The sequence below is a fragment of the Polyodon spathula genome, chromosome 4, assembly GCF_017654505.1.
Source record: "Polyodon spathula isolate WHYD16114869_AA chromosome 4, ASM1765450v1, whole genome shotgun sequence".
In the NCBI taxonomy this organism is placed as follows: domain Eukaryota; kingdom Metazoa; phylum Chordata; class Actinopteri; order Acipenseriformes; family Polyodontidae; genus Polyodon; species Polyodon spathula.
This window is the reverse complement of record NC_054537.1, coordinates 15,216,146-15,228,456: the sequence shown is the minus strand read 5'-3', so window position 1 is coordinate 15,228,456 and position 12,311 is coordinate 15,216,146. Positions and strand designations below refer to the sequence as shown.

Sequence of the window (12,311 nt, the reverse complement as noted above, 5' to 3'; positions counted from 1 at the left end):
TTACAGTTTCAAATGTAAGAGCCATCCAGCAGATAAATAATAAAATGTGCCAAATGAATTCCACACTCACACACTAGTTTGGAAACAATACATTGTTTACAGTTTTTCACATAATTTTATGCCACAGTCTGAAACTGCTTAAATTGCCTGTCACATAGGCTTGTCAATTAGAGACATTGAAACATATAGAAAACATCCACGGAAAAAGAAGGCTGTTTTATTTTTAAATGTAGTACTAGGGGCACAAAACAATTACATACCAAAAATAGATAAATCTAAATCTAAAACAAAATTGCCAGAATGGTTTAACAGATCAATTAAAAAATATATATTCAGAGAAAAAAGGCACTTTACAGAGTGTTTAAAGGAACCAAGAACCAAGTACACAGAAAGAGTACTTGGAACTGCAAACACAAGTCAAATAGGAAGTTAGAAAGACCAAGAGAGAGATAGAAATAAGCATTGCTAAGGGGGCTAAAACCAATTCCAAAAAGTTTTTCCTATAACAGCAAGAGAACATTCAAACAGCAGGTAAAATGTCTAAGAGATACAAATGGCAAAATCATAGGCAAAGAAAAAAAAATTAGCAAATACTGTGTATTAAATGATTACTTTTCACAAGTCTTTACAAAGGAGGATACGGGCAACATGCCTCACATGTCAACCTGTTCCTATCCAGTTTTAAATAAATTTAGTATAACAGAGACAGAAGTGTTAAAGTGACTAGGAGCTCTTAAAATAAACAAATCCCCTGTGCCGGATGAGATCCTCCCAATAGTACTCAAATAAATGAAAGAAGTTATTTACAAACCTCTAACCAAGATCATGCAACAGTATATTGACACAGGGGTTGTACCGACAGACTGGAGAATTGCAAACGTAATACCGATCCCCCTATTATATGTAAACGTATGGAAACTATAATAAGTTCCAAAATTGAAAATTACCTATGTGTTAACAGTATCCTGGGAGACAGTCAGCATGGTTTTAGGAAAGGGTGATCATGTTTAACTAACCTGCTTGACTTTTCTGAGGATGCAACAATGGATAACTGCAAAGCATGACATGGTTTATTTAGATTTCCAGAAAGCTTTTGACAAAGTCCTGCATAAAAGACTAATTCTCAAACTGAGCTCAGTAGGGATTCAAGGAAATGCATGCACATGGATTAGGGAGTGGTTAACATGCAGAAAACAGAAAGTACTGATTAGAGAAGAAACCTCAGAATAGAGCGAGGTAACCAGTAGAGTACCACAGGGATCAGTATTAGGTCATCTGCTCTTCCTAATCTATATTAATGACTTAGATTCTGATATAGTAAGCACACTTGTTAAATTTGTAGATGACACAAATAGGAGTGGCAAACACTGTTGCAGCAGCAAAGGTCGTTCAAAATGATCTAGACAGCATTCAGAGCTGAGGAGACACATGGCAAATTACATTTAATAGAGAAAAGTGTAAGGTACTGCATGCAGGCAATAACAATGTGCATTATAAATAGCATATGAGAAATACTGACATTGAAGAAGGAATCTATGAAAAAAACCTAGGAGTTTATGTTGACTCGGAGATGTCTTCATCTACACCATGTAGGGAAGCTATAAAAAAGGCCAACATAATGCGTGGATATATAGTGAAAAGTGTTGAATTTAAATCAAGGGAAACAATGTTAAAACTTTACAATGCACTAGTAAGACCTCATCTTGAATACTGTGTTCAGTTCTGGTCACCTCGCTACAAAACGGATATTGCTGGTCTAGAAAGAGTGCAAAGGAGACCAGAATTATTCCAGGTTTAAAGGCATGTCATATGCAGACATGCTAAAAAATGTAATCTATTCAATCTTGAACACATAAGACTATGTAGTGATCTGATTCAAGCATACAAAATTCTAAAACGTATTGAAAATGTCAACCCAAGAGACTTTTTCAACTTGAAAAAAGAAACAAAGACCAGGGTTCACAAATGGAGATTAGATAAAGGGGCATTCAGAACAGAAAATAGGAGGCACTTTTTTACACAGAGAATTGTGAGGATCTGGAACTAACTCCCCAGTAATGTTCTTGAAGCTGACACCCTGGGATCCTTCAAGAAGCTACTTGATGAGATTTTGGGATCAATAAGCTACGAACAACCAAACAAGCAAGATGGGCTGAACAGCCTCCTCTCGTTTGTGAACTTCCTTATGTTCTTAAAAATATAACCAAAAGAGAGTATCAGTATGACTAGGAATGTTGAACATTTAGTGCGAGTCATACTGTCAGGGGGGCTCAGGATCGCATCCTGGCTCTGGGGCTCTCGTCAGTTGTGGAAGCAAAACCAGCAGGGACTGCTTTTCCTCACTGTGCCAGATCGGACCCTACTGGCCAGGCATTTGGTGAACAGACAGACAGCAGTAGGGCTTGGTGCTGACAAACACTCTCAAATTCCTGGGGGTAAAAGAGGAAACTGGCTTGGTCAAGGTATTGGAGGATGCCCACTGAACCTTTAGTTCTCCTGAGCTATCTGGGGAATTGGTGTGGGAAGGGGAACATAATTGGACATTCTAAATTGGGGAGAAAATGGAGGGTAAAATGAATGGGCATTAAATAAAAATAAAAAAAAAGAATGTTAAACATTTAATAGGAACACATCCTTACCAGGGTTACTAAGACAGCAGGTATTTTACTGCACCTTTAAAATGGTTACTATTTAGTAATCTGCATATTAATAGTTGCAAGTATTTTTTGGGGGGATATCTTTTTAGAAGCTTATCTCTAAAATCGAGAACTTAATGCCCCAAAAAACATTTTCTGTCACATACAGTTTCTACAACAATATACATACATACTACAGTATGGAGAGATACACATGGCTGGCATGAAGCTGCTTGGCTTCAGGTATCTCCATACATGCTGTGTAATACCAGGACTTATTCAGTAAGCAGAAAAAAAATCTTTCAGCCAGCTTACACTTGACAGGTACTGTATAGTTGACCAAAACCTGTGACACAAATAACTTTGAAAAGTCACCGAACATGGTGAACTTTTCTGTTGCTGCCATGGTGACACAAACTCAAGGATCGACTCCAATGAATCCCATAGGTACAATTAAAAGTGAAAAAGGAGAATGTTAAATATGTGCTTGAGAAGAAGGAACAAGGACAAGTGCAAGTGCTGTACAAACAACAGAGGGGATTTATAGAGACTGCTAATGCATGGCAATGTGAATTACATCCTACTTTCAGCTTACTGCAGTAACTGGATTTGCATATTGTTTGCATTAACTAAATGAACCAACAGTGTTACTGACTTATTTCACTTGGGTTTTAAAAACGCCATTATAACAATTAGAAAGAAACAAGTTTGCTAAGAGCTCATGGTTACATTTAATATAACACCTCTGTACAAATTGATGAATATCCTTGTATTATTTTCCATGTCAACTAAGAATATTTCGGTTTTGAATCATACTGTGATGGTTGAATCTTTTATAGAGGCAATGGCATTACACATGTAGTATATTCTTAGCCAACTGTATAAGAGAAATCCCAACACTGCACAGTTCAGTGAATTTCAGTGAATCTTTTTTATTGTTATTATTTTGATTTCGCTCTCATTCCAAAGTTACAGTTTATGTTACAAACAACTGTGCGCTTTTGAAAAGAAAAACGTGAACCCCTTTAACAGAAGCTGTTTCTGAGCATTTGCTTTGGTAACTGCTGACATGGCACACTGTATTTCTCTTACCCTCCTAAGACACTACCTAGCACTGTCATTTTAAACACAGTAAGTCAAAGTTAATTTTCAGCAGTTTATGGATTTATATTTTCAAGGATATAATCTTGCAATTAAGTGCTGTTTATCATCAACCAACCCACTAAATTAAATAACAGAATCTGAAAAAAATGTGACCTTAAAATGTAAAGATGATCTATGTGTGTACAGTATGTACATCCTCTGGCACGCTGTAAAAGAACTGAGCTATTCTTCCAAATGGCTGGCTATTGTTCCAATCTGAGCCCTGGTCTCACACCTCAAGGTGATCTTTATATGAGTCATTTTATTGTATGCTGTAACATTCCAATGTTTCAGTTTTTGTCTTTACCGCTTTTGTGGCTGTTTACCAGGAAGTTTCACATTATTACCTAACTATTGGTCTTGGATTTGTCCTTCACAGTTGTTTACCTTCCTGTATCTTTTATGTGTCTCTCTCCTATTGCTATCTGTGGGCTGTTTTTAATCTCTAATTTGTCTGCATTCTATATTTTTATTCCTTCATTTGGTTTGCAGTAATCTCTTAATGGTGCTCATACATTCAAGTCATTTTTTTTTTTTGTTGGAAAAAGTAACATGTAACTCCTTACAGCAGAGGTGACCACAGATATCTGAGTAGGAGCCAAACAGCAAATGAAATTTTTTTTACAAGATGAAAACTTCAGAATGCTACCTTGCCAAGCATTTCCTGAAAAATCTCAAGTCAATTCCTTGAGGATTCATTGCAATCAATGATTGACCACTGTGTTTAATTCCAGGGGATCTCTCTATAAATAACACAATTTGTCTGCCACTGCCAGTTTTGCTTTTGATGTTGCATGTACACAATCAACACTCCAATCATTGATTGAAAGCTTGAGATGTAATACATGATTTGTTCTACTTCCTATAGCTCAAGGACAGAGAAAGTATTGAAACTGAATGTAATAACAAACTATACTTACTAAAATCTGAATTGCAAACAACTCTTCAATAAATAGTTTTAAATTATTTCTTTAAAATGGTCTTTCTAAGCAGACTCATAATGCGGAGGAACTAACTTAATTCCCTTAACCAGCAAATATATTTAATTTGAAAATCTACAATACCTTTTAGCTGTGAGGATGTTTGCAAAAGTATAAGTACAACACATTTATTTACACAGAAAGTGTTTTAAGAAAATATACATGTGTTATTATTTATTTTGATGTCTTGGAGATTTGCAATTACAGTGGCTCAAAATAAGTTTAAACTTTTGTTGGCAAAATAACCCTGTTAGCCCCAGAGGTCACCTTTAGCAGCACTCCATCTCTCCTGTACTCACCAGAACCTAAATTACCTTTTTTTTTGTTGCTTCTACTCTTTAAATCTGTGAGAAGACTGTTTTGCAGCTTGCACACAGATTAGTATACTACTGGGCTTGTTTTAAAAGCTCCAGTCTTTAGTTTGAATGACAGCTTTGTCAAAAAGTAATTGGAAGCTTTTGCAGCCTTACATATCCATGGGTCAAGGCAGTGTTACACAACACAATGTACAGCTGTTTTTATGTGGGTTTTTATGACCTTAGCATCTTGTTAACATTTACACCATGCACCTTGTGCACATCAGGAAATGTACAGTTATGTGGCTAACTTTATTTTAAGTACAGCTGATCTTTGCTAACTGCTTCACCATTCATCTTGGTGTACATTATTCCCATTGCATTGCATAAAGAATTTATTGATTTTGGATTGCTGTACTTACATTTGCCTGCGTATCTACTGTTTATTTACTTAAACAGCTATCACACTATCCACTTCTCTGTCAATCAGCCTAGATCATTTTGGTGGGAGCAATAGTGCAATCCTTATTTGTACAAGCTGCTTCATGATTTCACTGAGATAAAACCTTATGCAAAAATATATAACAGACACCAACACAATGAGTTTTTTATTCATGTAATGTTTTAGTTGCGTGCAGGGTGTCCATTTTAATCACAGAGGTCATCCTGTTTAACTTCAGTCCACCCAGCAGTGCAACTGAGAGCAACTGTTCATGTCAGCCGGGATTTCTAAGGTGACTGGTTTCTAAACAACAAAACAAAAAGATCTGCTTCTCAATACTTAAGATGTTGCCATCAACTGGTATTAAAATCAATGCAATATCGCACATACAGTTGAGAATTGTATCAGTCTTATCCACCGAATCCTTCCTGTCACACTCAATGCACAATTCGCTCTCAACAGATCCAAAGATGTTCTGCTATTTCCTATTGATCTTAATCAGACTTCAGTTTCTCCTTTTTAGTTTCCCTGTGATTATTTTGATCAAAATCATGTCTTCTTAGACTTAAGAGATGTAGCCCTTGTTTGCATGCCTGGAGGGGATATGCCCCAGGCACACATAGTGCTTCAGGGGTTTAATATACTTCTGGCATAATACACACAGTATGTGTGTAATATATATATATATATATATATATATATATATATATATATATATATATATATAAAATTATATATATATCTATATCCTATCTTTTCCCAAAAATTTTTTTACAGGTTTTTTTCAAATTTTCTAATTTAAAAGACTTTTTATCTAAATAATAAATTTTTTGAAAGACACAATGTATTTTTTTAAAAAAAAGAAAGTATATCTTTCAAGTTAAAACATGTGACGTCCAGTTTATATATATATATATATATATATATATATATATATATATATATATATATATATATATATATATTATATATATATATTTATTTATTTATATTATTATCTGTCGCATATCTGCCCTAGCCTTTTATCTACCATCTCTTCAGCTACATTAGTTTATTATTTAACAGAGATTAGCTCAGGGAGTGTAGATCCTACCAAAGTTTTCGCACACTGTGTTGTATGTGCTCCGTGCACAACCATTGTTAGAACTGCCAGGTGAGCTGTTCAGTGTGCTGGTTATAGATAAATCCTCTTCGCCTGCAGGGTGAATCAACTCCAACCTCCGTCTCAATCTACTGCCTGACACTCAGCAGCGAATGCACGCACCCACACGCCATTTCTAATAAAGGGATTTCTAAACAAGGGATTTAAGGGAGCTCCCTAATAAAAGCTGAATCTCAAAACAATAATTGTGTGAATATAGTAATTGTTACAACTGTGTATAATGATATTTAAAACAGGATTCATTTATCCTCCTTTTTACATATTCACCCTTACTCTGGTCCCAACGCACTCAGATATGTGATAGATTACTGTATATTACTGTGATAGAGATTTTTTAAAAATCTGAAATTCCTTTCTATCAGATTGTAACAGAACAACGTTACGTAAAGAATAGCTAGTGTTTAATTCTTACTTGTATACAAGCTAAACTAGTATAAAGGCAAAAACACATAGCAGAGTGTTAAAATATGACCCAATATAAGGTGGTAAAGTGGGTAATAATTCAAAGATCTACTTATTGGTAACTTTAGTTGATAAGTAAAGGTAAAACACACATACAAACACATACTGCTCAAAAAGATTAACCACTGGAAATAAAATCCATATCACTATATATATTCAAATAAAATGTAAAAAGCAGAGACTAATATCTATGTTCAGTTCTAAAGAGTATCCACTCTTAATGCATCTGGATAAGGACTTGAACAATTTCCATCAAATGTACCCGTGCAATATGTAATTCCACAGGAAATTCCCATTTCTGAAAGAATAGTGTAAATTTACATATTTTTTTAGCACTTAAAAATAAATACAGCAAATGTTGCTTTAGTGAAGCACTACTTGTCACATTTAAGAACCTGACAGCCGGTTTAGTTTGCTTCCAGTAAATGACTGAGCACATTGCATAGTGCTGCATGATGACAGTCTCTGTAAGTCACTTTGGATAAAGGCGTCTGCTAAATATACAAATAAGAAATGATTATGTTGCTAAAGATCACTCTGTCCAGTACAAGAAGGGGCCATTGTATTTATTTACTTTATTATTATTATTTTGTTTGATAACTCCCTGATTGTGACAATAGAATGTCTTTACTTTAAAAGGCGGACATAACAAAAAATGAGATCTTCAGAAATTTAGCATTTACTGTTGTTCAGGTAAGTATTGAAATATTTAAGAACATTTGTTGTACACTTTTCAATGTGAAGCGCAATTTTTTCTGACATTAATAAATATTATGTTTAATCTTAAAAACCTTGGGAAGTGTCATGAAATAAGCAATTTTTTGACCAGAATATGAAAAACCAGTCCTTACCAGAGCATGCTAGTGGTTTAAATAACCCTCATCGTTATCAAGGCAATACAAGATTGATAGTCTATTTCAGGCTGAACAGTGCTGTCTTTTTTCAGCTTTGTTTTGCTGTTTCAGTGCCCATTTTACAACTGGTTCAATAATTCATTAAAAACACAGATTGCGCTGCAGCTGCTAAATATAATATTCTAACAGTGCCATTTGAGAATAAAATGTAATTTACATTTGTTTCTATAAACCATTCACAGTTTAAATATTTGTTTACATGTTAACTGGTACCAACAGAAATCACAAACTTGAACAGACTGTTTTATTAATTATACTGTAGATACACTGTCCGACAAACTGCTAACACTAGAAAGTTTTGTTTCTATATCATCAGCAGATTATGGTTGACTTGTGAGACAATAGGTAGGTGACCCTGAAGATACCCAGAGTTGGCTTTAGTACTTTACTTACACATTTGTCTTATCTACAGCACAGACACTGACATAGGCTACAATTTGATTTGGTCATAATATTCAACAGTGTATTTGAGGATGTAAATGGGGATGGGAAAACACTATTTTCTCTTGTTATGTAATATGTATTAATCTTAATACATCTCTCTTTTAGAGTAATCTAATCCTATAGTATTTCTATCAATGTCATCATTCATGTTAATGGAATTTTCAATTAATGGATACCCTTTAGACTCATCAGCAACAACTTTAAACTGATGCACATATTAAACATTTTGAATTAATAATAATCTGCCTCATTTAAAGCACACATTTACTGATTTAGCACTGGATATACTCAGTTAGATAAAACCAAGACAGGTGTTGACAGCACTTACATTACTTTGGGAGAGTAGACAACAACAGACTGGCTTTTAATTGTCTTTTTTATCTTCTGCCAGGATAATCAGCTCTTCATCCAGAATCAAGTCTCTTAAACCATGATGAACAGTTAAGTATGTCTGACCAGTCAAAACCAGTACTTTAAATTAGTTATGACCTAGCTTATATTCTCAATAGACAGTATTTTTATTAATTTATCTAGGAGCAGTAATACCGGACGGTGTTTTTTTTTTTTTTTTTTTTACATTTATTTTTGCTTAAGATTCATCTTTATAAACTTCCTCAGAGCTCGGTATCAGGTGGTCAGAAAGCCGGGTTGGTTTTGCTTTACGTTGATTTCCCCCAAGTTAGGCTTAGTAATCAGTAGATAACTTCTATTGTTCTCAGACCAAGGGTTATAGGTGTAGACTACATAGGAAACTACAGAACAGGTAGCCCACTCTGTTAGGTTATCTGAGTAAAATCATCCATTCGTTATGTCTGCCTTTTAGTTTAACACAGATTTAAGCTCAGGTTTGTCAAATTAAATGAGTTACAATATTTTTATGTACTGTATTAATTACTCATTTAAACTGATGGTTGATAAAGTAAGCTAATTAACAATGATGATGACCCCATAGGAATGTGCATATACACTTGCTATTACCACAAACAGGCTAGGTTTAATTCTCTATTCATGGTTTGCTCTGCTCAATACATCACTACAAACAAGGTGTACAGTCAAGTCTGAGTTGCAGTACATTGCTCTGACACATTTGATGAGGTGTAATTTGAATAACTGGGCTGTAAAAACAGTGTGCTTCAGTACCTGACATTAAATTAGGAAACCTAACATACTTAACAGGGTTTCTCATAAGTCTTTGGTTTTCTTAGTAATCAAAGTGCATCCTTTCAAATATTTACTTCATAAAAAGTGCCTGCACATCTTGTATCTTTAAATATTTTACATCTCCTATCTCCTGTGTTGTCAATATGGCTTTGATCACCCAAGCATTTTTTATGTTGACCCCGAGAGAACCTAACATCCTTTAATCCTGAAACATCAAAATCACACACATAGTGCTCTAATTTCAGAGAAACACAGGACTACCCTTTTTAAATGTAAGAAATATGTTTCTTGATTCCACATCATTCAATGCTTAGTTTAGGTCAGACTCAAACTCTTAATCATCTGGAGTAAAATATTTAAAAAAAAAAAAAAAAAAACAAAAAAACAAACACCAACAATTACAGCTGGTTGTTTTCAAATTCAGCATGTAAAATAAACAAAATGTCCTCAAAATTGTTAAGTCGTGCTTCAGAGACAGAGAAAGTATTATTAATTTGGGGTGTTAAAAAGGCAGTAGAGGCAGATGTGGTGTTATAACCAGTGCTATAAAAAACACTGAACACTGAGCTATGTGGAACACAATTGTCTATTAATATTAATGTATTTATTTTGGCAGTGTGTCATATTAATGTTGGGAGTATTAAAAAAAAAAAAAAAAACTTAATTTAACCATACTCTATGTAACTATGGTGATGGCATCCCTTTCCAGTGCCCCTCTCCAATTTGTATTTAATTATTTTTTTTCTGGTCTTTTCGTTGATTGATAGTCCAATGATATATGCTTCTGAACTTTGCTGTCTACACTGGCCTTCATCTTTTTAAGATTCAAGGAATGTATGTATGAATTGCCTCCTGACATATTTAAAGCACTTACTTTTACATACTTCTTTTCATCATACAAAGTGCTGCATTAAACCCACATAAAATATGGATTTTATTGCAGCAGTGACAAGCCTCTTTCATAGAGCTGATGTATACAGCCTTATTCATGATCTGCATTTTATAAAAATAAATCAACTGCAGACTAGCAAGAATGTCTTATGTTGTACAAAGAAATGTGCCTCCCTGAATTCATATAATTAGCATATTTATAAATACTAACCCAGCAATTGAATTATGAATGTCCCTTTCATGTGCCATGGGTGACCATAACTGCACTACAAAACTGTATGGTTTTCTTTCATGGCATCCATTAATACTGTATGAGTTTATGTCATAGCCACAGCCATAGCCATCTGGTTAAATGGAAACAAATGTTACTGCATCAAAAATGTTAATGTGAAGATATGGTGCAAAAAAAATGTATCATAGGTAGACTATGAACAATTTCAAGAACCATTTCAAGTTGCAATAGCCTATTTCAAGAGAAAAGTATTTTGAAAACAATACAAAACAACATATGACTTTGGAAAAAAATATTATTTTAAAAATAACACACTTGTTGATATGCAAAACAATTTCCTTTGAAACTGCTTGCAATACTGTGCTTTCATTATTAGTTTCCCTTATCTGTGTGTACCTTTCCCCCAATAATTAAACCTTTTAACATACAAAGAATGTTTTCATTTTGAAGGAGCTGATTTATAAATTGATGTTTTCGGAACTAATAACTACTAATGGTCTTTGACCTGTAGCAGGTGAAATGTATTAACTAATAAGAAAATATATTAAGCATATGTCAAATTATGGTAATAACTAATGTAAGTATCCACCCAGTGTGTATAGCGGCACGAACAATTGTTCGTTGACCATAATGCACTTTTTTTTTTTTTTTTTTTTTTTTTTTTTTTTTAATAAGAAGTGCACTCCAGCAATATAAATCATAAATAAATGTTAAATGAATAAGATTATGTTTATTTTAAATAAAATAAGTAAAACAAGACAAGGTTGTTTAAACTTGCACTATCACTTTTCACTGTGTGCATGTATATAATTGGACGTCTGCACTATCACTTTTCTCTGTGTGCATGTATATAACTGGACGTTTTGCGATATTTAATAAGGGAAATTTTTTTTTTTTTTTTTTTTAAATATATATATTTTATTTTAAGAAAGGTCCACACAGTACTTAAAAATAAAACTTAATCAATACAATGGGTCCTGGCATGGTTTATTTTCATATACAGGTGTTTTAATAAAGTTCAGTAAATCCAATAAGAGGTTTGTATGAAATCACACTTACCTAATACTGACAGAAGTTCACAATCCTAATATAAGGCAAAGCTCTGTCAAATAACGTGATGTGTATCCTTTCACTGCAGCAGTTGAACTGAGTCGATATAGTCTGCTCCCCGCTTGCCTCTCTCTGCATCACTTATTTTTGCTCTGGAAGGCATCTCCTCCTGATTGGTTGACATTCTGATTGGCTGATTAATACAAAAAAAAAAAAACACTCACACAGAGAACGGCTGGTGATGATGGAGCTGCAGAATTGACGATGCGGGAGTTAGATGTTGGATATTCCGGATAGATTTCCATGTGAATGCAGTGGGAGTGTTCAAAGAGGCCGGCTTAGTTAAGAATCCCTCCGCCCGTTACAGCCTATCTGGTGTTTGCTGTGTGAAGGCAGTCTCCCCCTGTTCTAATCTGTTTCCAGTGATAATAAAACGGTAAAAACATGCCAGCAACTTGTAAATCATTTTTAGATGAGTTCCCCCCGCACCTACCCCTC

General features: G+C 34.3%; 1 protein-coding gene across 1 annotated transcript in view; it reads right to left on the bottom strand.

The window, feature by feature from the left end:
• LOC121314208 (cadherin-10-like) overlaps positions 1–11,989 on the bottom strand; it is a 30,424-nt gene extending 18,435 nt beyond the window's left edge. Inside the window, exon 1 of the mRNA XM_041247232.1 lies at positions 11,823–11,989. The gene's annotated coding sequence lies outside the window, so the exon portion shown is untranslated. The remainder of the gene's footprint in view (positions 1–11,822) is intronic.
• Positions 11,990–12,311: the final 322 nt, after the last annotated feature.